Source organism: Protopterus annectens, chromosome 4.part0 (assembly GCF_019279795.1).
Source record: "Protopterus annectens isolate FY-2018-M chromosome 4.part0, PAN1.0, whole genome shotgun sequence".
Classification (NCBI taxonomy): Eukaryota; Metazoa; Chordata; order Ceratodontiformes; family Protopteridae; genus Protopterus; species Protopterus annectens.
The window spans coordinates 1,027,936,067-1,027,964,020 of NC_056733.1; positions in this window are offsets into that span (position 1 = coordinate 1,027,936,067).

Genomic DNA, 27,954 nt, shown 5'->3' on the forward strand with positions numbered 1-27,954 from the left:
AAGCAGAAATCTCCTAGACCCACATGAGTGGCAATTGGAGCCCAGTACCTTTAACTTTCTGATTCAGAAATGGGGGTCCCCAGCGGTGGATCTCTTTTCCTCTCCCTACAACCACCAGGTCACCAAATTCTGCACCAGGAATCCTCACAGCAGGGCCAGGAATGTGGATGCCCTATCTTTTCAGTGGGTAAATCTCTCAAGCTATGCCTTTCCCCCTCTGCCCCTTCTCTCAAGAGTATTACTCAAGATAAGACAGGACAGACCAAGGACAATTCTGATTGCTCCAGACTGGCCACACCAGCACTGGTACCCACTCCTGCACAGCCTGTCACCAGTGCCACCCTGGCACCCCCATCAGAACCCAACCCTGCTCTCTCAGCAGGAGGGACAGATTTTGCATCCACAACTGCAAACCCTAAATCTTGCAGCCTGGCTTATTTCTTGAATTCTCCCCCAGCAACCCTAAGCAAGCAGGTGCTGGACATCATTCTTGAAGCCAGAAGACCCAGTACAAGAAAATCCTATGCTGATAAGTGGAAAAGGTTCTGCTCCTGGAGTCTATCTAAAGGGAAGACACAACTCTGCCCTCCCTGCCTCTGATCCTGGATTACTTAGCAGATCTACTCCACAATGGCCTGTCCTTCTCCTCCATTAAGATGCATGCGTCAGCCATTTCGGCTCATTACAACACTGAGCCACCTCTCTTCTCATACCCTCTTATCAAACAGTTCCTGAGAGGGGCAAACAACTTAAGGCCACCAAGGAGAGCACCCACCTGTACTTGGAACCGTAACTTTGTACTGGAAAAGCTCACACGTCCCACCTTTGAACCTGCTGCATCAGCAGACTTAAAATTCCTTTCTTGGAAAACTACCTTGCTTCTGGCCAACACTTCAGCTAGAAGAGTGGCTGAGCTACAAGCCCTTGTGGCTGTGGAACCCTTCATTATTTTCCATCCTGACAGGGTTTCCCCTCAGGACTAACCCTTGGGTTTCCCCTCAGGACTAACCCTTCCTTCATGCCTAAAGTAGTGTCCAGTGTGGCTCTCAACCAATCCATCCATTTGCCAACTTTCTTCCCTAATCCTCAAAATAAAGGGGAAAGGATCCTGCACTTCTTGGATGTGCACAGACAGCTCAGACTCTACCTTGATAGGACTAAGCCCTTCAGAAACTCTGACCAGTTACTAGTCAGCTTTGCAACAGGGGCAGAGGGCAAGGCCATTTCAAAACAAACAATTTCCAAATGGATAGCACACTGCATCTATTTCTGCTACAAGCCCCATGGGAAACCAACCCCTCAGGGGGTCAGAACACATTCCACTATGGCAACATCTACCTCTACAGCATTTCTCAGGGGAGTCCCTACCAGGGACATCCTGGAAGCTGCTACCTGGAGTTCAGTACACACCTTCACGAAGCATTACCACCTGCCTATCTTTTCCAAATCCAGGACAGGTTTTGCAACAGCAGTCCAGCAAGGCATACTAGCCAGCCCTAACTCTTCTTGACTGCCTCTACCCTTCTTTGGCTTTGAGAATGCACCCAAGTGTGATGACTGCAACAATGAAACACAAAGTACAGTTGTGTACACTTACCATAAATGTAGATGTTCAAGTGTATTCACTGTTGCAGTCCTGGCTTCCTTCCCTCCAGCCCCCTGGTTTTTCTTTCTCTCTCCTCTCTATGGCTATTACTCACCCCTTTCTGGGGTATTGGTATTTACTTTTTACTGGTGGTCTTTTCCCCACCATAACTTAGCTCCCTATTTGGGGGGCTCCTGACATTTGGGCAAGAAAAACTGATGTAATGGCGTCAGCTGCCTGTTTTTATACCCCTGACAACCTGATGTCAGTCCTGGAGTGGCAGAATCCAATGCAGAAATACTAAGTTTCTGGTATTCGGGACGACTGAGGGCTACCTGCAGGCAGATAACTCAAGTGTGATGACTGCAATAGTGAATACACCCAAACATCTACATTTATAGTAAGTGTACACAACTGTACATTTTAACCTGTGCAGCAGTAATACTGGGTGCCTGGCAATCTACTGATATTGTGATTGGTCCTTGGGGGGGGGGGTGAAGTTGGCACTGAATCTGTTGGCCAGTATATTGGCAATATTTGTTGGCTTGGTATAAGAGGTACCATTGTGGAGTGGCTCAGAGCAAATCTGGGTATTGCCGTGGAGATTCTTTACATAACTATAGAAGGCCTTGTGGTTGTCTTTACTGTCTGCTGAAATTCTGTTTTCATAGCTAGCTTTAGAGGATTTGATTAGGGATCTCAACTTTTTGTTGAGGCTGATAAGGGAGTTTTTCCAGTCTTGGAACTTCACCTTATTCCGCATCAGTTTCCTCTTTCTGTTGTAGAGTTTATTTATGGCAGGGGACCACCAGATTGGCTTCCTTTTTTAGGAGGAGAGCATCTTGGTTCTCTTGTGTATGGCGAGATCCATGCATTTGTGTACATGTTCGTACAGTGCATTGGTGTATGATTCGGCAGTCATGAAACTATTCTCCATTTGCACGGGTGCCATGAAGTTAGCCACCTCTGTTTTTAGGAGCCCAAAGTTAGCTCTGGAGAAGTTTTTCATGGTGGTTACCTTTGCGGGGTGGGGGGATGTGGATTTCCAAGGTGATTAGTTTGTTAGTTTTCCCAGTTAATGGAGGGGTAGTTGAAGTCGCCCAGTATGAGAGTGTTAGGTTGGACCCTAATATTCTTCAGGGTGCTTAGGAATGTGGAGAGTGAGTCTTGGGACATGGTTGGGGACATATAGCAGGCTATGACCTGAATCGCTGTCTTACCCTGTGTTAGCTACACCTGAAGTATCTCTGATGTGTTATGTTGGGCTACCAGTCTGGAGGTGTGTGCATCCTTTATGAATATGGAAACACCACTGCCTTTGGAGCTTCGGTCCAAGTTCTGGGGCTGAAAGGTGTGGAAAGAGTTATAGCCTGGTAGTGTAGGGGTGCTTTCTGCTGCCTTGAACCAGGTGTCTGTTACAGCACAAATGTCGATGTTCTGCATTTTAAGGAGTGCTTCGAGCAAGTGCATTTTGAGATTTAGACTTCTACCATTAAGCAGCATGACCTACAAATTGCATTTGTTTGTAGCTGTTATGATGGTAATTTGGTCTTTGGAACACCACCTAAAAAAGGCACTATAGGGGTGGCAAGAGCCTTTGCAAGTATCCGGAAACCCAGGGGTGACAGATGCAGGGCATCTCTGGCAAAGCATTGAGGTCTGTCAATAATGTCATCCAAGTCAGACAGATACTGCATCCTCTTAGAGTGACACCAGAAACTTAGTCAATTGTTGAAATCAATAATTTTCTGCTTATACTGTGGTATCATTCTGGGTGATGGTAGGATGCTGCTCAGGGCTAGGGTCATACCCACCTGGGCTACATAATCTGAGAGCTCCTCCATGTATCTTTTAATGTAGTCCAGGGAGGTACATCTCAGGTCATTCACACCCACATGTACAATGACAGAGTCGTATTTGTACCTGTTGTTGAGGGACCTGAATGCATGCATTATGTGATGGATCCTGGCACCTGACAGGCAGCTGACTGTTACTGTCTCCTTATTCAACCTAGTGAGTGGGACATCAGTGTGCCTCACTATCAAGTCACCTATGACTAGTGTGTTGGGCATGCTTTTTGCCTTAGGGGCTTTGGCTGAGTGGCACACTGTTTAGGAGAGTTATGTGTCTCATGATTAGTGTTGTGTTGTGGTGGTCGAGTGCATTTCTGCCTTGGAGGTCACTGCTTTTGGGTAGATTTTTATTGGGAGCTTCCACGAAAGTGAGTGTGTGTTTTTATGTGAAGGCAGTGCTGGTGTGTGTTCTGGAGGGCGATGTGTTCCATGTGGTGTGGTGCAGGTGTTGACCTTCTCTTTTTGACCAGCTACTCCGGTCTTGGCTGGAGAGTGCGTGGCTTCCAATTTGGATATATAAGTGCATCTCTCGCAAGTATGAGTGTTGGGAGGTAAGAGGAGAGGGTTGTCGGTGTAAAAGAGGCAGTTGCTACATTGCCTCAGGACACCCAAGTTCACCAGGTTAATAGGAGAAAGCACAGGGAACTGACCTTTAGACATGCCTGGAGGGGTGGGTATTAATAATAAGTGCTGGAGCTGTTTCCTTGTAGAACATTTAGTGTTGATAGGCAGTGGCGCCTGGTGACTTCAAATTAAAGGAGGGCTGCAGGAGACAGCTGAATGGGTGTGGCCAATGGGATGGGTGTGGCCAACCAGAAAGGGGTGGAGCCATGCTCAAAACCACAACAACTGGAACTTTAATTAAATACGCTGCCCTGGGTGCCAAACAGTCATTACGAGGGTCCAATCAAGACAAAATGAAGTGTAGAAGAAAAATATATTTCTTCAATGCATTGGCTACATGACAACTTACTTAATATCCAGATGGAAACAGGTTGTGAGGCATGAAAAAATAAATTACTTTTTAAATACATTACTGGAATGCCAGTTAAAATGAAGTATAAAAAAACAAGCAGCACTCAGCTCAAACCACTATTCCTTGCACTGCAGTTCTAATTATAATTTATATTCAGCTTTATAAAATTACCAAGTAACATGCTGAAAGTAGCAATCTCTGTGATACCCCCACTTGTAAAAATGTTTCTTATCCAAAAGACCTGCTGCCTGACACAGCTATCTACTTGTTTCATGGGGAAGACATGATCAAAGTAAAAAATGAACAGCAAACAAGAAACAAGCTCAAGATAAATTGCTTAACGGATTCCTGCACAAGTTATGGACCACACATGATAGATTGGCATTCTGTTTAGTTTATGGGTAAAGCCTGCAAAGATGACTGCAAGTCTCCAACAAATGTAATGAGCTTCTGAAAATACTGTAATCCTGTCCTTTATTACAAATACTGTCATATGCATTTCAATACCCAAGGCTTATACATTATCTAGTTATGTAAATATTCTCTGCTTGGCAACAACGAAAAGGCTTTCAATGCTGGTAATTCATTAACAGTATGCTTATTAAAGCTTACTTGCATCTTACAATCTCCGACAAGCTTACCTGATGCTCATTAAATCATTGCTACTTAAACAGAGCAACAGGGCACTGTGACAGCATGCATTTCCTGAATAATAAGAAGCATAAATCAACAGTATAAAAATATGACAGAAAACCAGAACATTCTGCAAAATCAAGGACAGATGAAAAGCCACGGTCGTACTTGTGGTTTACCTTGGATGGGGGAATACTCTGCACACTTGTACTGCATAACTGCTCCTTGCCTTCCTTGGACACATCCAGAGCCACTACAATGGGGAGTGGGGTGCAACACGTATGTCTAATTTGAAATGTCACTGGCTGACGGTGATGGCTCTGACACTAATACCTCTCAAATTCAGAGCAAGAAATCTGGACAAAGCCATACATAGAACTAGAAGTGGGACACAGGCCCAACAATAAGGACAATTTTTAAATATTGCTCTTTTTAACTTAGATAATAGAACAGTAGTAGGTCTTGCATTAGTACGAATTTTCTGAAGGGTATGAAATCTGAAACTCAAATGTCTGCCATTATTTTCTAACTTCAATCTTTAATGATTTGCCACTAATTTGCCAGAAAACCACAATTTTATGAAAAACAGACCAAAAATGTGATGCAAAAATATAAAGTTGCCACACAATACAGCTGGGAACCTGTCAAAAAAGGGACAACTTTTTAATATTAACATTGTTAACTTGAGCAGCTAACAAAATAAGAGCATCTACATGCATTTCTGAAATAAAAGTAATCTATAACTCTGATCATTACAGTTATATATAATTGTAAACCCTCCACGTTTTCTTCCAAAATTGCCATTTTGAGGAGGGATTATTAGGGGAGAGCAACATTTTGAGCCAAAATTGGGGACAATTAGGAGGTCTGGATATTCCTAATTCTGCAAAGCGATTTGCACGTACCTCTCAACCTCTTAATGTAGGAAATCTGGACAAGGACAAATATATTGGGGGAACATACAAACACTACTAAAAATTGCTCTTGTATAAACTTAAGACAGTTGATAGAATAACAGGTCTTGCATTAGCATGCATTTTTATGAAGGTTATGACGTCTGAAACTCAATGTCTGTCATTTAGTGACTTAATTCCTAAATGATTTGCTGGAAAACCACAAATTTTATGAGGAGCAAACCAAAAATAAGAAGCAAATAGCTATTCATTCTGCAAAAATATGGACAACTGAGAGGTATAGTTCAACCGGGGCTGTCTGAGTTTGCTACCCCCTCCTCCCAAAATCATGGTCGAATGGAACCTCCCCCCCTGCAGCCATTCTAATGTCCCATTCCTTGGTTATTTTGCCCCATTTACCATAAACACTGAAATGTGCATACTGCTTTACTTCTGTGATGATTTAGATTTCATTTGAAAGTTTTATTTTGCATTTTACAGCACAAACCCTAATAGATATCTGTTAAACAATGCAATGCAGTCTCACAATGAATATAGACTTAGCATTAAAACTTCTCTGCCCTTGAAACTCACATGCATTGAAACAACATTGAAACCCACATTCAAAGAAAATACATTTTGCCAGTGACAGATAAAGATCAACTTTGGGCTGTTTTCAAAATCATAGGCCCCTTGAACATGAAACATACACATGCTCTTTGATACACTTTCCTGACTGTATTACATTATATTCCTTGTACAATACAGTATAGTTGTTAGAGGGCATTTTTAATTTATTGTTTTGAACATTTTTCCAGTAAATAGTGAAACAAAATGCATGCACCAATGACAAAACTGCCCAATTCAGAACATTTCCATAATAAAAAGTCTACTCAACCTTCTATAGTCTACCAGTATCAGTAAATATGCACAATCTCTGAAGTAGTAAAATCCACATTAAAGAAATCTGTAACTAATAAAGAGGTTGCTGCTAGCAAATAACTTTATATGTCATTGTTTCATCTACAAATAAAGTGCCTGTTGCCCTTGAATAAATTGCCTATGTTGCATGCATTAAAAAAATGATAAGCTAGTAATACCGCAATAGGGAATGGATGGCAAACTGATAATAGGTTCATAGTTACCAGGTATCTTTGCCAAAAAGGACTGCAGCATCCACCCCCTTTACAACATAGTACAGTATCAGCAATGTATCTACCTACTGTGGGAGTAGAACCCACAGCCTTCTGCATCAAAAGCAAGTATACTACCTGTTGTGCTATTAACAATGCAAGCTGACTTAGCATAAGCAGCACTAAACTTTTGTTCCCCTGAAGCTCTCAGCTCCTTGTAAAATCTACTCATTACTCAGCTTTATCTCAGAACTTTGCAGCACAAAAAATCTGGAAAAAGCTAAAATTTATTGGGGGGGGGGGGACAAAAGGCCAAACACCAGGGACACATTTTAAACATTGCTTGTATAATGTTGGAAAGTTGCTAGAATAAAATGCTGTGTTACCACCATACATTTCACTGCCATGTCTTGAACCCAGGGGACCCTGTGCAAAACAGTCAGAGAAACATACCACTATGCCAAATCAGCTGAAACAGAGGAAGACAAACTTAAATGGCTACCATTTAGTGAATTCAGTTCTCACCATAGTTGTCAACCTCTTAGCAAAAAACACCTGAAAAAAGCCAATAATGTGGGAATACAGCTGCCAAACATATTCAGTGATTTCAGTTCTCACCATAGCTCTCAACCTCTTAGCAAAAACATGTGGACAAAGCCAGTAATGGGGGGAATACAGCCCCCAAACATTCAGTGAATTCAGTTCTCAACATAGCTCTCAACCTTAGCACAAAATACGTGGACGAGGCCAATAATGGGGGAATACAGTCCCAAAAATATGGGCAAATTTCAAATATTCATGTTATAAACTTAGACAATTGCTAGAATAAAAGGTTGTTTTACCATGTACTTTCTGAAGAATATTAAGTCTGAAATTTTAAATTTTAGCCTGTTATTTTTAAACATTTGTTAACCAGGAAACTAGTCTGACTTTGAACAAAACAAAGCCAATTTTCAGCAGAGCAGGGAGAAACACTCCAGAAACATCTTTGTAAGGGATGGGAGGACATGCAGACTCCACACAGAAGGTACCCCAGCCAAGAAGCAAACCAGAGAACCTGTAGCTGTCAGGCAACAATGCTACCAGTGCACCACTGCACTACAAACCTTTGCAAGGAAAACTGAAGATACAGAAACCACAGATTTTATGACGAACAGAACAAATATGAGGCAAAAATCTGCAATATTTTACAAATAGTGGTGGGTAGGGAATTCAGGTCCTTGCCACCTGCATCCAAGGTACAGGGTTCAAGCCTGAGTATCTCTACCCACCACTATGTGTTAACAGGGGCATTTCACACACACACACACACACACACACACACACACACACACACACACACACACACACACACATACACCTGATTGAAGCAGCAAAGCTCCATTGTCTGGAACGCGACCGACTTCAATGCTTCCATGCAAGCCACTCCACCATTGTCTGGAAACCTGTGCTCAACTGCAATGCTTCAAAGTCAACTTATTTGTCTCCTGATTGGTCCTGCAAGAGCTTCGATTGGTCCTGTCTGCGGATCAAGCAGTCTGGAGCTCCTCTGTTCTGTGCAGTCATCTACCGCACAGATTCCTGGGCATCTGCGGGGCAGAAAATACCTTTCCTGTATCTGGACTGCTGACATAGGCAGTCAGAGTTCACACAGATTCCTGGGAATCTGCGGGGCAGTCTGAGTGTGTCTGTGCATGTGCGGAAGTCCGGTATTCATAAAAAAAGTTTTTTTTTTTAATTTTATGTTTCACAATTTTTATTTAATTTGTTTCTAGGTGGGAGGGCTGCAGTCCTGCAGTCCGATAGCATGAGCCGCCCCTGCTGATAGGACTTTTATGTGATACAATAATTGCTACAAGAAGTCTGGTAAAGTGCTAGACTAATAAGCTAGTAAAAGGGCAGGATAGGAGAGAACTAGCAGATCTAAGGGAAAAATTGAAGACCAGACTTTGGCACCACTCAGAAGCTTACAAAATGTCCTGGATACAGCAAATCTGTATCTGGACTAGACTAGTCACAGGAAAGGTGGGAAACAAGTGCAAATGCAGGCATTTAAATCAGAAAGTTAAAAGAGATGGAAAAAACTGCCCAAACGGCCAAAGAACTACAATTTCTGGGCCAGGATCTACTCCTCTTGTGGTAGATAGGCTACCTAGTGCTTACCACTCTCACTGATAAGCTAGAAGGCTTCCCTCCAACACAGAAAGGCTTGGGGGGCTCAGGAGCTTACAAACAGTTCTGGATACAGCAAATCTGTATCTGGACTAGACTAGTTACAGGAAAGGCAGGAAACAATCTTAGATTTTTTTTTTTTGCAATTAAATTAACAAATGACTAAAAGCAAGTGCAGAAGGCAGTAAATTAGGAGGCTACTAACAAGCAGTAATAAGTGGAAAGTTAGAGCAACTGAACAGATAAAAACACGCAGAACAGCAAACTAAGACAGTGACAGTAAGAACAGCTGAATAAGGTATAATTATTATTTTTCTTTTTCGGGGGGGGCAGAGCAGGATTAAGAGGCTACAGGGGTTGTCCTTCCCAAATGCTCTCTCTGTACACAGTAGATAAAGCTGAAGAGATGGGACTAGTAGGAGTGTTTGAAATCAAACTATGATCTCACTGTACTCAGCTGAGTGAGCAAATGAGATGGGCCCAAAAGGAGTGTCCAAACACAAATTTACAAGCGGGGCGTGCAATTTCAAAGCCACCAAGATTAACACCACAACAAGAACAGGGGAAGGGGGGGACCAACTGTAGAGACACAGAGAGACCACAATATTGAATTCAATTAATATTCAGTGAAAAAAATGCAGTATTATATATAAGAAATCTGAATAATGCCTAACATAAAAGGGAGACAAAGGCCTAAAAACAGGGGCAAACTTTAATTGTTGCTCATATAAACTAAGTTGCTAGAATAACAGAATTTGTGTTGACATGCATTTTCTGAAAGATATAAAGTATGAAATGTAAATGTATGTCATTATTTAGTGATTTCAAATTCTCAGTGATGTGCCAGGAAACCACAAATTTTATGAGGAAGAGATCAAAAATATGAGGCAAAAATATGGACATTCTGTGAAAACCTGGACAATTGAGAGGTATGTATTCTCCATCAACATGTTCTGGCTCACTACCTTGTTTACTTTCTCTGACCCTCTTCTTTTCATCCCCTTTTACATCATATCCTTTCTGTATCTTCCTTTTCTCTCCCCAGCTCAAACCATACACTGATACCTTACAGCCTTTCTTCACGACAATAATGCTATATCTTTTAACTCAACCTTCCTCTCAATCAGCTTATCTACTAATCATCTATTAAACCCCTACCACATCCAATGCATGATCCAAACCATTTTATGCTGGCACCTCTACCTCCTTGATGTTGCCTCAAACTTGCCTTTATAATTTGCTTCCCTGCACACTGCTGTATAACTATCACTTCCACCACCAAGTTACTTAAGTACAGTTTTCCTCTAACTTCTCGTTTTAAAAGCACACTGTCACAATTGCGTTTTTGTTTCTCTCCACTTTCTTTAACCATTGCTGTTAGATTTTATTTATGGTTTGCACATTGTTTTATCTAGTGATATGTACTGTTGTCTTTTGTAAAACTCTACTGATGTTTTATCATGTATTGCATTTGCATTTATTGTTATATTATGTAAAGTTAAGTTTTCTTATCTGCTTTTTGTTCCTTTGGTATATGCATTTATACTTGTAGCTTTTCTTCCCAGACTTCTATTGAAATGGATTTCAAAAAGGTACAGGACGGCAACACACGAGTCCTCAGCTGGAACAGGAATCCTTTATTACAAATAGTAGCACACAGTATATGTTGCAGTCAAAATCAAGTAGATGCAATAGCAGAGTTAAGCGCTTTCATCTGCACTAGGCAGACTTCATCAGAACTAATAAAAATCCATCTTCCCATTGCTTATATACAACTCTTTTTTGGCGCCAAAACTTTTTAAAGCTGTATAAGCTCGTATAATACAATATTCATCATAAAAATTGTGCAAATTGCTATAAATATACTAAAAACACAACAATCTAAATGCGTATAAATATATTGATTTGTAAAAATATATAGGGGGAGTCACCCTCGAATAATTTATAATTATTCATTCGTGTTAGCCTTTTGGAGATTCTCGTGCATTGGTATGGAGGGCTCTATCGAGGCACCGGCAGCTGTATCGGACGGGATGGAGATCCAAAAACTACAAAACGAAATCTCGGAATTGAGGGAAGAAATGACCCGCTTAGCTGATTTGGTAAAGCGTTCACTAACTGTTATACAAGCCACTGGTGCAACTAACATTGTTAATTCATGGCAAGAGCAAACGGATGTGTATGCAGTGGATCCAGCTATTAGAGCGGAAGCATTAACGAGCGCAAATACAAGCTCTCCGTTCACTATACCAAATGGACAAAAACAACAGCAGGGTGATACAAATTTGTCACCCATACGTACATTGGACTGCCCTACTTTAAGCTTACATAAAAATGACAGTAAGAACTCTTCGCAAGATTTTACGTTTGATTTTAGTATGTTCAATGTTGATTGTGAAACTAAAAGATTAGGGGCGAGACCTAAGACGAAGAATGTGGTTAAAACCTATGCAGGAGTATCAAAAGGACATGGACATATACTAAAAGGTACTGACAATCAATGCAGAAAGGCAAATGTTACTTGTGATAAAAAATCTAGTAGTTACAGAGATACTCGAGATAAGAATCATATGTATAGATTTGTGCAAAGTAATGGTGAAGTTGGAGAACAATTAGAATGTTTTTTGAATGAAGATGTTGTGTTTTCCAAGTATGATAAAATGGAAGGAAATTACATCTGTGATAGTGAAGGTGAAGTGGGTAGACAAAATGTAAGATATGCAGCTAAAAATGATTCATTAAAAGATAAGATCTATAATATGGGTAAAAAATTGTTATCCATTAAAAATTTAAAAATAGAAAATGCATATTTTATGAAATGCTTGTCATTGAAAATAGTGCCTAAGGGTATCAGGTTTTTTAAATTACCCTTGGGTACAGATATAAATACAGAGACTATGCATGAGTTCAATCTTTTATTTGACAAATTCGGATATGAATTTATGGAATTATTAATTAAGAAAAATGATGCAAAGATTGTTACTTTAATTAATGAAGTGGAACTGCTCAATGAGATTATTGTATCAGATGCTTGTTTTCAGCAATGGATTGATTTATACGAAAGACAATATTCTTCTGCTGATCAAAAAGCTAGAAATATATATGAGAGAAAGAGTAGGAAAATTGCACGTGATTTGGATTCATATAGACAGCATAGAGTGTATGTTTGGCCCAGGATCAATTTACATAGAGAGAGAGAAGATTACCAAAGAAACAATGAAAAAGAAGGGGGTTTTGACACTTATAGAACTACTGACAGATTTGATAGAAATTACACACTATCAAAAAACTGGCATACTGTGGGAAACAGAAGAAAAAGATAACTGTTTTGGATGCACAGGACATCCTAGCACCCAACAGTATTACTGCCCCTAATCTTTTGGATGCAAGACAGGTTATGACATCATGTGCACTATCTCCTGGTGCACAACCCCTTGATGCTGAAACCATCACCAGTTTTTGTTACAAAAGTAGGTCTGATGTAGCTACACATTCACAAATTATTTCCACCTATAAAGGCTTCAAAGTGTTCAATTACACGAATTAAGCTATTTCGGAAGATTTTTACAGTCTCTTTTCTAAGGGTACCAAATTTATACCTACCTCAAGATTCAACTTATTTGAGATTATACTGGAGTTAAAATTATTTTGTAGGAGACTCAATTTAGCTATTGAATTTGAAGGAAAACAGAAGAATGAAGTAGAGGCTGTAGGCATACACCAAGCCCAAGCCCAGGCAGAAGGGGATGAAAGTACAGTTGCTTATACAAAGAAAAATAGCTTAAAGAAAAAAAGTACGTACATGCCCACAAACAATCCTGTTATAGGATGTTTTGAAAAAATTGTCAGCCAAGACATTTACAGGTTGTATAGAACTTATGGAAACAAACAGAAAAATGAATTATGTGCATGGGATGACAATTTGACTACAGGGGAACGTAAATGTTTGGATGAATTCATTAATAACAAACAGGTGAGACTAATGAAACCTGATAAGGGAGGATGAATTGTTATTTTCAATCAATTGGACTACATTAAAGAAATATACAATTTACTGTATGATACCGATAATTATAATGCTGTATCCCATAATGAAATAAATATAGGATATAGAGGGATTGACTTGACATTAGAAGAGTACTACATTGACCATAGGATCAATGAAGAAATATTAAAATTTTTAACAGTACCAAATCCCACTTTAGCCACCATTGTGGGTATCCCTAAGACACACAAGAATCTAGCTCAACCTCCTTTTAGACCTATAATTTCAGGCAGTAGGTCTAAAACATACCCCATAGGGGTTGTAATTGATAGATGGGTGAAACCAGTATACAATAATGTACCACATCTGGTGAAAGATTCCTGGGTATTTTTAAGTTCTCTTACACCTACTATCTGGAATAAAGGACTCATTTTTGTCATCATTGATGTGGTCAATTTGTTTACAAGTATCCCTAAAGATATAGGTCTTGAGTATTTTAGTAGTAGTTTAAGAAAATTTTCAAATTTTGAATGGGACAAGATCGTTTTACTCACGGACATGATGGGACTAGTATTGGACCACAATTACATCTTTTTTGAAAATGAATTCTTTAAACAAATCAAAGGGGTGGCTATGGGGGCATCTTGTGCCCCCATATTTGCCAATTTGGTAATGTTAGAATGGGAAACAGAAAAGGTTTTCCAGAGTGAATTTTATAAATATGTAAAGTTTTACACTAGATTTTTGGACGATATCTTTTTGTTATGGGAAGGGCCTGAAACATTAATAGAAGCCTTTATTAATTATATTAATCAAACTACTGATTTTTTGCGCTTTACTTATAAATACAACAATAAAGGGATAGCATATTTGGATACATATATCGAACATGGTGAAAATGGTTTCATATCTAGTATATATAGAAAAGAGACTTTTTCGAATGACTACCTCGAATACAGTAGTAATCATCCAAAACATGTGTTCAAGAATATATTAAAAGGACAGTGCATTAGAGCAGCACGAATGTCCTCTACAAAGGAGATTATGTTAAAGGAAGTGCAATTTATTGGCTCAATGTTTCAGGAGAGAGGCTATCCACAGAACCTTATTAAAGATATCATCAGAAATATTAGTGATCAATGGGAGGTAAAATATTCACCCATTTTGGGCAACTCCAGTGCACTGAAGAATAATAAAGAAAAGGAGTTTTTTCAACGAGTATGTGTATTGACATATTCGCCAGTTACTCAATATATTGAGAATATAATCAGGGATCATTGGAATTTGATTATTATGGATGACTATGCAGTACAAAGAGTGGGGAGTCACCCTCGAATAATTTATAAAACAGCACCAAATTTAAAAAGATTGATAGAATCAGGAAAACAAAACAGTATTTTAAATAAAGCAACTAAAAAATGTGGTGCATGCAACCAATGCAGATATATATATGACGGTGATAGTGTGAGACTGAGGAATGTTAGCAAAACATATATAAAAGGAGCAGGAGGAAATTGCAATACTAAATTTGTAATATATTTAGCTATTTGTGAAATATGCCCTGCTTTCTACATTGGAAAGATGGAGAGACAATTCAAACGTCGAATATACGATCACATGTATAGTATAAGAAAGGGAGACAACAAAAACGCACTATGCAGACACATTACTAAAAATGGTGAGACTCATAGATTTAAATTCATTATTATAGATCAGGTTATACATACACTTAGAGGGGGTAATGTCAAAAACTTGTTAGCTAAGAAAGAAAGCAAATGGCAAATTCTTACAGATGCTGTTAGAACACCTGGCATCAATGATTTTATAAGCATTAAGCCCTATCTCATATCCCCATAGATGGCTCTATTTGGTTATACAATATTTTTCTACAGTTGTAATTGACTTTTTATACATACATATATTCATATATTTATATATATTTTTATTAACTATATATTTTTACAAATCAATATATTTATATGCATTTAGATTGTTGTGTTTTTAGTATATTTATAGCAATTTGCACAATTTTTATGATGAATATTGTATTATACGAGCTTATACAGCTTTAAAAAGTTTTGGCGCCAAAAAAGAGTTGTATATAAGCAATGGGAAGATGGATTTTTATTAGTTCTGATGAAGTCTGCCTAGTACAGATGAAAGCGCTTAACTCTGCTATTGCATCTACTTGATTTTGACTGCAACGTATACTGTGTGCTACTATTTGTAATAAAGGATTCCTGTTCCAGCTGAGGACTCGTGTGTTGCCGTCCTGTACCTTTTTGAAATTCATTCGTGTTAGCCTTTTGGAGATTCTATTGAAATAGGGCAACTTATGTCCAGACAGACAGCCCTGGTAAATACATGCTAGCTTAATAATTATGTTTACATCTAGCAGTACGTATCACTGAGCATATGCCCTAGTTTTGCTTATTTACGGTGGAATTACTTCACAAATTTAGCTTTACTCCCAGCAGCTCTCAGTTTGAGTTACTCATTACTTAAGTTCTGCATTTTACAGTCTTTCACTGATTTCATAATGACTACTATCACCTGTATAGAAATGCATATGAGTAGTGCAAGGCTGAAGAGTTAATAAACAGAATTTCTGTTCCTTTCATTACATGGGTTATTTTGAGCCGATTTCTGTATACTAGCCAAGTGTGTTTCCTAGAATAGGTGCTATATTTTGATACATTTTGGCTATGTTCTTCAGCACTGAGTGTGCTTCTGTTGCAACTCTGTCATTATCTATTCACAAGTAAACAACTTAAATGGTTCCGTATTGGCTTTTAGCATCAAGCATCTTGTAAAAGTCTCTCTATTCTGTAATTTCCTTTTTAGCTGCTTTGTTATTGATATTGTGTAATTTGTAAATAGCTGACCCACTGTTTCAAGAAACTGCTCTGTTACATAACTTGTCTCAAAATATCATGAATATTGCCTCTCCTCACTGCAGTCTTATCATAAAGTGTACATAGGTTACGACTGCTCATACTGTAAAACGTATTTAGGCTCACTACCCTTCTAGCATGCATACATTGTACTCTCTGTATTTACTCTTGTATATGTACTCTTTCATTATTGTTTGCCTGTTAATATCTGACTAGTGTGCTACCTACTGCTTCACCCCTGACTGTCTGTCATTCTAGGCTATGGTTTCCCTCTCATCCTGGGTAACTCGTATATATTTCTATGTCTGTTGCAGAGAATCTTCTAAGTGATGTGTGAGTGTTACTGCTGTGCTGCAAAGTCCACGTGGGAAGCATTAAAACACTGCCCTAAGCACCTCAGTTTGCACTTTTCAAAGTCATATAACAGGGAATGTACCCTGTAATCATTCTGGATAACCAAGATCCTCACTGCATACTGCAGAGCACCCACTTACACAATGTGAAGAAATCTTATGTCAGCCACATATACCTCCTCACTTCTGTCCTTACTCCAAGCTCATAACCACATCCACAGCTGAGGGTGTGTCACAGACTGTTGCTTCAATCTGCGGCTTCATCTTGTCACTGAAGTCTCACTTTACCACTGTACATCAATGATGGACAAGAGGAATAAACCTGACTGAATGTACTTATAAATCTTGAATTAGAAGGAATGATATACAAAATATTCTGGGAATGATATCCATATTATTACCTAACAAACTTCATTATGTTCACCTGTAGCTTTCAAAATACATAGCATAAATGGACTCTTTAATTGTAATTAAAAACAAAATGATTTTAATGCTATGTTTTGCAGCAATGGTAAATCAGTTTATTTCTAAAGACTCAAGTTTTGTATGCCTCAAGTGATAAGAATACCATATGTGTTTGAATAGATTTTATATTTTTTTAAGATAGGAAAAAAAAATGTTTTTCTTGGAAACTGCCACTCTTTCCACAGCTGTCACTTGAAAGTATTCATATTGCTGTACTGAAGATAGGGTACATCTGGTTTACATAACTTAAACCCTTGCTGATGTTTCCAAGGTGTATACCAGCTATGTGTAATGGACTATACCACCTACATGTAATAGACTATACCACCTTCCTGTTTCCAAGGTGTATACCATCTATGTGTAATGGACTATTAAAATTGCATAGATGACAGTACAATGTTCTTCAGATCTAGCTAGAGGCTGGAACAGACCACTAGGGCATAAACAGATAGGTGCCCCCTTAACAGCTTTTCAGGCCATACTTACAACATTGGTCTATATCACAAACTATCAACTGATACAATATCATCTCTGTGACAAGGCATGACTTACAACAGAAGCCATAATTACAGTAGAAGAGAGAGAAAACCTGTGTCATGACCTACATTTAAATACTGACGCAACATCTGATTTATGAGACATAACCCAGTTTTCACTTCTACTGCATGTCTGCACAGAGGAAAATCTCTTCAGATTCTTTATTAAGGCAGGCAGAATTTTGTGAAATGCTGTTCCACCAGTACTGCTTCTTACACGTGACCATTAATATGGGCACGATGACGCACCATCCAAAAGATTTCAGTGCTGACCATTTTGCTAACATCTGTATCATGGGTGCTGATACCCACAGTGCTAATAATGTGGAAATACTTGTCCCAGCTTGCAAACTGACCCTTCTCTGTCCCACAACTCAGAACTGCAGTGCTGAGGATGAATCAGTAGATAACCCCAGTAAACCTATGACCCCAGTTAACATGCCACAACCTCTGCTCACCATCAGAATATTCATGGAGCAGTGTACACACACTTCTCCAAAGTGTGACACGATGCAGTGCCCCCCAGTTTGGCTGGTGACCACACTGCTCTAGATTTTACAGACGTGACAGACGTGCCTGCATACCAGTTCATTTGACATTATCCTTCACAATTATAGTAATAAGAAAGTGTAATAATTGTGTTGCTCGTTTACATTGTTGCAGAGTTGTAATGGGAATCTTTGTAGTATTTTCATTGTAAATCATCACCATCAACACCCTTTTTTACCATTTTCTACATGGTTTAGGGTATCACGTCAATTATCTCTGTTTCTTTCAGTTCAGTTCCACTCTCCAACCTTCTTCAAAAGTCACACCTGACTGTCACAGGTCTTATCCTATACAGTCCATCCATCTTTTTTCTAGACACCCATATTTCCTCTTGCCTTCTTCCTGTCTGTGCCAAATCTTCACCAGATTGTCTTCTGCTTTCCTGCACATGTGCCCGAACCAGCATAAACTGTTTATTTTACTTTCTCTGCAATTGGGGCTACTTTGGCTTCTACTCTTATGTCCTCATTTCTTTATCTGTCCAACAGTGCACATCATACCACACATTTCACGCATTTGATCTCCATCACCTCTGGCTTCCTCAACTGCTCTGCCTTTACTGCCCAGGTTTCTGTACCATACATGGAAAGACTGAAAGCCCTGTCATTGTACTCTATATCATGCAGGCTGCTGACAGACAACCTGTGCCTGGCCTACAGAGCAGTCTCAGACCCTGCCCTAATGGAATTGCTGCACATCTACAAATCAGATAGGACAAGAATAACTTGCTCCAGGGATCTCAGCCTAGCCTGTGACATTAACAGAACATGCAGGAGAGACAGATATATCTCCCAGCGATTGATGCTTCTCTGGAATAAGCTCCCACTCCATGTGAAGCAGAGTTCCTCAATGGTCCTATTCAAGCACAGCCTTAACAACTGGATGGGTAACTGTAAATTCATCCTGGGGGTGGCACATATGTCCCTCATGGACAGGGGCAGTCAGTGAAGATCTCACAGAATCGCTCTGCTAACAATGACCATCTAAATATGCTCAATAAGGGTACTTGGGTTTTTATACAGCTATGCTTGTAAAGGCCCTAGGGCCATTAGCCTAGTAACCTCCTATGAACATAAGTAGTACTGGTCGCGCCACTATTTTTCAGCTTCTTTGGCATTCTTCGGTCACATACTACCCCTGACACACTGTGCTAGTTTGCTGCAGCCGCTCTGATTCTTGCTTTGGCCTCCTCATTCACACTTCCCTTAACAACCACCCCTCCCAGATACTTGAAGCCTGTTCCACTATATTCCCTTCTATCTTAGTTCTCAGCTTCTTTGGATTTCCCCAGTTTGCTTCCATTACACTTGTCTTGTCTGCACTCAGTTTCTTCCCATGCAACATCAGTTTTGTACTCCGTCCCCCTTATCCTTTGCTAAAGTTCTTGCTCAGAGTCTGCTAAAACCTTCAAAAATAACCTTTAAATACACACATACACACACACACACACACACACACACACACACACACACTTTTATGTATGTGTGTATGTATGTATATATATATATATATATATATATATATATATATATATATATATATATATATATATATATATACATATATATATATATATATATATATATATATATATATATTTAAAACACAGATATAATATTTATCCTTTGCAGTATCATTGTCATCCATTTCAGTTCCTTAGCGACCTGGAGTCTGTCTTGACAAGTAAAAGACACAAGGCAGCAAGCAATCCTGGGTGTTTTTCTGTCCACCACAGCATACATACACGCACAAACACACACACACCACAGATGCCTAAGGACAACTGCATGCACTTCCACTACCCACTGAAAACCAGTGTGGACACAGGACAAATGTGAGCTCCATGCAGAAGGCACCAACACCTTAGGAATAAACATGACAGCCAAATACCATGAGGAATCAAAGCTAACCACTATCTACTTTTATTGTCCTACTAATCTGCATAATAAAAGTCTAGTTTTCTTCTCTGATGTAGCACAGCATTGTTGTGCTTACATCAGTTATGATGAAGTATAAAAATAACTAAATAAGCATTGTATAATACAGCATGAAGAAAAAATGTTCGATCCAATGTTGCCTTTTTGATCCATTTCAGCCAGTGGGTATACCAGATCGAATGCTAGCACCTTCTAAATCTTTAGGCATGGAGCTTTGCCTCCTCTTCCCGTAATGCTCTACTCTGACTTTCCTCAGATCTTGTTTGCCATCAAGCCAACAGATTGTGGTCTTTAGAGCTTCCCACAATAAACGGTTTATAGGTTCATAGGTAAGTACTAGGCTATCTGCCCAAGAGAATTTACAAGCCTAGCCAGAATGTGTTGGCTTTCGCCACCCCCTTAAATTAGTTCCCTGTGCCTCTTTCCAGCAGACCCATTAGTTCCCTGCGCCACTGTCCAGCAGAGCTACTGCAGTGATCCCCGGGGTAAATTTTCTGTTTCCCGTCCACCCGTCAAGGTTTCTCTTGAAGAGTGTTAGTGAGCGGGTCTGCCTGATGTATATTGGAATCCTGTTCCAAAGCATGGGGAGTCTCTGGGACAGAAATCTATCCCTCCAGCATGTCCTATTTATCATTGTAGTGAGGTTTATATCTCTAGACTGTGTGGCTCTCCGGGATTTGTTTTTTTTTTTAGGTGGAGCATGTCCATCAATTCTGGGTTGGACATGGCCTTGTATGTCAGGCAGAGATCACCTCTGAGTAAGCGGTATGTAACCGATTACAGCTGGAGTTTCTTGAGTCGGGCTGCATAGGGCATCTGTTTGAGGCCAGTAATCCGCTTGGTGAGGTACTTTTGTGGTCTTTCCAGCTGTTGCAGGTGTCTTGTAAGGTACATCCCAAATGGGGCGGTGTATTCTATGATGGGTCTAATGAGTGATGAGTAAAGAGGCACAATAACCTCTTTTGTTCTAGATGCGAACCCTTTTGTGATTAGGTGGGACACATAGAAGGATTTTCTAACCACCTTGGCAATATGATTATCAAAGGAGAGATTACTATCTACTTGGGTCCCCAGATCCCTTATTACATTTTCTGTATTTAGGGGACTACCACCTATGTGGTAGTTTGTGGGTACTTTGTTTTTTCCAAAGGGGATGACTATGCACTTTTTGGCATTTAGCTTGAGGCCATGATTTTGACACCAGGTATCTGTCTCAGTGAGACCCATCTGGAGGGTGTCTGTATCAGCCAGAGAATCAATTATGGCTCCTAGTTTGCAGTCATCTGTGAATTTGGTCAGCCATAGTCCTCCTATGCTTTCCTGTACCTCTGAGAAGCATATACCGAACAGGAGGGGTCCTAGGACTGAGCCCTGGGGGACACCACTTGTAACTGGTTTAGAGTCAGACGTAGAGCCTGCAACTCTCACCATGTGGGTTCTATCCATGATCTAGTTGGCAACCCATCTCGTGACGTAGGGTTTTATGTTCAAGCTGGTGAGCTTGTCTATAATACTAGAATGGGGAATGGTGTCAAAAGCCTTTGCGAGGTCTAGGTAGGCTGTGTGGACCTCTTTTCCCTCATCTAATGCCTTGGTAACCATCTCAAAGAAGTCCACCAGGTTTAGGAGGCAGGATTTGCCCTTAACAAAACCAAACTGGGTAGGGTCCAAGGTTTGGCGGTTCCCAGTGTCTCTGTTAATGAGTTCCATGATGATGCATTCCATAACCTTGCAAACCAGGCTAGTCAGGCTTATAGGGTGGTAGTTCCTGGGGTCCGTTGTGGCTCCACCTTTGTGGAGCAGGATAACTGTTGCTGTGCGCCACTCTGTAGGTATGTAGCCTGTAGAAAAGCTGAGTTTGAACAGTGTGTTTAGGTGAGGGGTTAGTTCATTTTGGAGCTCTTGTAAGACACAGCCTGGGACATCATCCGGTCTATATTAATTTTTTTACCTTATACTTTCCCCTCTACCTTATATTTGGTTGTTATTCTTTCAATTGGTCTTAAGATTAGCTGTTAGGCCTGTAGTTATTTCATGTTTGTGCAAAATGTGAAAAAGGGGTTATGGATGGATGGATGGATGGATGGATGGATGGATGGATGGATGGATGGATGGATGAATGGATCTTGGTCTCATTTGTGTTTTTTCCACTCCCCTTTCTCTCTGCTATAAAAAGCCAACTCTTCTTTGCAGTCCTTATTATCTATTCTATTGTTATTGCTACTGCTGCTGTTGTTGATGTTTTTGGCTTGTATGTTTGTTGCTGCATTGCAGTTCTTCTTGTTACCACTTCTCCTGGGGTATATAATGGATAAAGCTTGAGATTTAAACAATCTGTCGGTTGTGGGCACAAACTACCCCACAAGACACTCATGCTAAGTGTGTCTCCTGCTTGTGTGTGGAGCATCTACATGTATGGTGCCAGGCTGGTGCTGCTTTTGGTTCCAGAGCCCCGGCTGATAGGAAGGCCAAACTTTTTTTTAAAGAGGCTAGGCTACTCTAGCCCTCAGCTGCCTCATTTTCTCCTTCTGTGCCTAAAAAATAGAAGAAAGACAAAAAGAAAGACCAAAAAGAGAGAAGGGAAATTCTCACATGGTTTGAAGCCCAAAGGAAAAGGATGAGTGCAAACACTCCTCTTCTGTTGTCAAGGGCCAGCCAGATCCAAAGATTCTCCAGTCTTTAGCTGCTCCAGTATCTTCTCAGTCTGGCCTTCACCACCTCCTTAGCTCCAGTAACTGGTTATTTTGGTTCTGGACTCAGAATTGTCTCTTCTACCCTCAGTATTCCTAACCCCTTTCTCTTTAAGGCCCCTTATTTTTCCTTGGCCAGGGTTCATTCCCCTTTCTTCTCCATTACACCTGCCTAGTATTCTCTAGAATCATCCTTGCCCCCTACCTGGAACCATGTATCTCCCTTCTAGATCTGAAGTTCCCATCTATCCACAAAGAAAATATCAAAGTCGGCTTATACATCTTCTTCAAGGTCTGTAAGGTCAGTTGAAACCTTAAAACCTCTCATTTGGAGCAGCTGATGTGTTTCTTCCTTTCATCATACCCAGACAGACCTAGGGATCCTTCCCACTACCTCAGCCCCAAGGTCTGAGCCTGTGGCACATTTGGCCCTGGGCCTGTCTAGTCCTCCTCCAGTTCCATCAGTGGCAGTATTCACAAATCCAGCTACCTCCCCTCTGCCAGTGCCAACAGCATGGCCACCTTAGGTACCCACACCATCCTTGATGTTCTCAACTCCACAATGTCAGAGACAAGTGCATCTCAGAGCTGAGTTGTTGGAGCTAGCATCCCAGGTTAGGTACAACAGTCAGAGCTTCGGAGTCATCCCTGCCCTTGGCTACTACAGCCTTAGGCAGCTCTGCTCCAATCTTGATTTTGGAGCCGACCAAGTCAGTGCCAGTTACCTGGTTCTCACTTGGATCACTGGATCTGAAAGGAGTCAGTTTCAGTTGTTCTGCCTCTGTGTTGGCTTTCAACATTGTAAAGAAGATTCTATCTCACTTCAAAACAGGTGCATCAGCAGCTTAAGACAGATCCATCCTAATCCCTTCCTCATCAGGTTGTTTTGGGACAGCCCACATTTATGGGCTTCAAGACCACCCTATTCTCAGGGACCCTTGCCTCTTCTGTATCCCCTCTCTGTTCTCCCACAACCTGGTCAATATGAAGAGATGTCACAGGAAACATTTGGACTCACTAGAGGGAATCCTTTACTAGGAATACCAACTGCAATGAAGAGAGGGTCCCCCCAAGTCCTCCCATGAAGATGCCTCCTTTGGTGACTTGCTTGAATTGTTTAAACAACATGAGGGGTGGGCTACCAAAACCCTTTCCCCAAGGGGTCCGTGTTTACAGAGGCTTTTGGCATGGGCCCATCCAGGTCTTGGCTGGTCCCCCCTCTGGATGCTGTAGTTGACCTGCTATCCCAACAGGCCTACTGAGAATCCGATATAGTGGAGTCTATTCCACAGAAACCCAGCAAGGTCCTGGTTCCACCCAAGGATAAGCTTCACTGAAGCAAAGGAACAACAGTGGTTGCTGCCACCACCAAAAAGGGTAGCTCAGAGGAGAGTTCTACAGCCCACCCATGTAATAGGAACTCTTGGGCGTTTGACCATCTGAGAAAACACACTTACACTTCAGCCACATTCTCCTTATGTGCTCTGAATTATTTAGCCCATTTGACAAGGCTTCAGAAAGACCTTGTCTCAAAAGTGTCAAAGGTGGTGATGATACAGCAGCCTCCAGACTCTCAAAAGATTCTTAATAAGCTCAACTGTCAACACTGTAGTCTATTTCCAACATACCCATGAGGCTTCTGTCTAATGCTGTGGATTGTACGGCCAATGCAGCAAACATCAGTATGACCATAAGCAATTTTGCAGGCTGTTTCAAGGCATCCTTCCTCAATGCCCTTTTCAACAGATCCTTACTTTTTGGCCCAAGGTCAAAGAGACCCTGACTAAAAGCAAATAAGATGGAAAGACATTGTCTGCTGTCAGAGTTCGCTTCACTACCCCTCAGAGGGTCTTCCCTAAGTACCAGAAGGAAAGGAAGCATCTCTTCTTCTGTAAATCACAGCAGTGTTTTCAGGACACCCCTAGTGATTGTTACCCCTGAGACAGGGGGGTAATTTCATTGGATGCCACCCAAGGGACAGAAGTGGTCCACAGAACCAAGGCTTCCATGGTACTTTCTCTGGGAGGCCCTTTCAGTGACCTCAAAGGATTGCCCAACTGTGAAACTCTGGAGGCGGGGGGAGGGGGGGAACTTGGCTCTCCACGCAAACACATATCTACCATAATGATAAGAATGTAACTTTCATTTCAGTAACCTTGGCAGGTAGAGTAACAGGGAAATGGTAGACATATGGCATCCTAGCCAGGGGCGGCTCGTGCTACCGGACTGCCGGTCTGCAGCCCTCCCACCTGGACAAAAAAAAAAAAAAAAATCTGTGAAACACAAAATCCATTCAGACTCAGACTGCCTTTATCAGCAGTCCGAATGCAGAGATATAGGTACACAGAGCAACCTGTAGGATACCCAGAAATCTGTGCGGTCATGCGGTCGAATAGAGGGGCTCCGGACTGCTTCCCCTGCAGTCAGGGCCAATGAGGAGTGAGCTGAGAGCTGTCTCTCTGCTCTCGCACCAATGAGGAGTGAGCTGAGAGGCTGGGATTTCTCTGCGCGGGCATCGTGTAACTCAATTAGTTCGGCTGGATTATATGGCTTCCTTGCAGGTTGGTCGCGCTGGGTTTGGAAATGTGTTTGCACTTTGCAGGTCAGTCGCTGACTTTGGAAATGTGTTTACAGGTAGGTGCTGCAGTGTGTGTGTATGTGTGTGTGTTTGAGGGTTTTTTTTTTTTTTGAAGGGAATCTAGCTCTTATATTTAATTGAAGTGCACATATGAGGCATCAGTAGATAACATTACTTGAAATGCCACCACGAAGCATTAGTATGTAACATTACTTGAAATGCATGCGCAAAGCATTTTGTTGTAGCGCACGCCAGGAACATGCACAGCTTGTTGAGCTGTTTCCCCAAATTACTTTGTATGCAACACTTGTTTTGCTGTTTCATTACTACAGCTATAACTAAACTCAGTCTCTTACATAATTTCTGATAGAAAATAATATTGGATTTTTGTTTTCGTACAGCACTTTCCCAAGAGGTATGTGTAATGTGGCCGCACACATTAATTTCGGCCATTGGAATCCATCTGGCTGGGATTCATAAAACAGCAGTTTACCTGAATTCTAAGGAGAAGCTGTTTTGCTTATATTATTGTCCCTTCGACAGTGAAACAGCTCAGGAATGCAGTTAATTTCAGGAGCTTCAGAATCATATTACTTACACTAACAATCGGATCAGTCTGTCTGTTTACGGTTAACATTAATTCATTGATAAACAACAGTGGTTACACTGCTATGCATTTTTATATCTGTACACTGACTGAATTTCCCGACGAATGCAGCACTGCTGTAAAATGAAACTATAGATTTTATACCTGGCACTCAAAAACAGATAATTATATGGATTTGATAAGAACATGTTCAATTTCTGTAACATAAGGGACTACAAACCGTAGTCATTAGGATCGCTCGGTATTCCCATGGTTACACTGCAGCTGTACCTCCCCTAAACAACCTAAATTTACTTATTCGTTAAGCGAAGTGCTCCAAAGTGGACCCCCTTTCCACACACAGTCCGAGGAATTAAATTAAACTGCAGCAGTAATAATAATAATAACCACCACCACCTATGGGATTACACGTGTGCCGAGGCTGTGGTTATTGGCTGGAGTGGTTGCTAGGCCAAATACCTTACTATCAACACAAGTTATTCTTTACTGCTGACAGACTATAATATAGTTACTAAATAATTCCCTGACTGTTAGAATCTAAGTCGAATTCTAGGTGTAGTATGCGAAAATAGAAATGTGGTTTGTAGGAGCAATTTCAAAATCTGTGTTCTTTCTGTCCAGTGCCTGGGTATAAGCGTAGGAATATCTTATCGGGGGAGCAATAACTAACTTTCCAAGGTGTAATGGATACCACCTAGAGGCAGTCAATTATTTGCTGATAATGTGAGTTATAAGCAGTTCACTTACCCCTGCATAGATGCAGTAATAACTCAAAAGATAGGTGTCTGTATCAACAAAGCAGTATGGAAAAGGATGACATTGGCACCACACGTATGGCACTATTGTGACGACTGAACAAAGACACTGGTGGATGAGTAAATCCTTTTGATTCACCCTGCCCCCCCCCCCAAAAAAAAAAAACATGTCAAAATAACCACAAGCAAACAATGTTGTGCACTATAAAGTAGTAGTGTTAAAAGATTATTTTTTATTTGTGGCAGTAAACAACTTTCTTTCTTTTCCTTCTATAGCATTGACTAATGACAGTGTTTCTGTGAAATCCTCTGTATCCCTGTGGACACCCCTCCTGTGTACCCCAGCACTCTTTTGTTATTGGTGGTGGTGGTTGTGATTTGTTGTGATGTTTGTAGCAAACCTCCTGATAAAATATTTTTTTTTTGTTTTGTGTACATTAATATACAAAATGCTTTTTACAGTGAAGTCAGATCCCTTCCTCTTCTTTGAAAGGTCCCACCCCTCCTTTTTCTTCCTGGATTAACAGGTTGAGAGGTACATACAAATAAATTGCTTTATAGAATTAGGCATATCCAAACCTCTCAACTGTCCCCGATTTAGGCTCAAAATGTTGCTCCTCCCCTAATAATCTGTCTGCAAAATGGCAACTTTAGAAGAAAACGTGGAGGGCTTACAATTAAGAAATAACTCTAATAATCAGAGTTATAGATTACTTTTATTTCAGAAATGCATGTAGATTCTTTTATTTTGTCAGCTGCTCAAATTAGCAGCACTAATATTAAAAAGTGTCCCTTCTTTGACAGGTTCCCAGTTGTATTGTGTGGCTCTTTTATATTTTTGCATCACATTTTTGTCCATTTTTCATAAAACTGTTTTTTTTGCAAATTAGTGGCAAATTATTAAAGACTGAAGTTAGAAAATAATGACAGACATTTGATTTTCAGATTTCATACATTTCAGAAAATTAATACTAATGCAAGATCTACTATTCTATTATCTTTCTAAGTTTATAAGAGCAATATTTAAAAATTGTCCTTATTTTGGGCCTTTGTCCCACTTCTATGTATGGCTGTGTCCATATTTCTTGTTCTGAGGTTGAGAAGTATGACAAATGTGTCAGGGCCATCACAGTCAGCCAGAGACATTTCAAACTGTGACATACTTGTTGCACCCCACTCCCCCATGTAGTGACGCTGGATGTGTCCAAGCAAGGCAAGGAACAGTTTTGCAGTGTAAATGTGCACAGTATCCCCCCATCCAAGATAGACACAAGTGCTACTTTTATTCTTTCCTTGATTTTGCAGAATGTTCTGGTTTCTGTCATATTTTTATACTGTTGATTTATGCTTATTACTCAGA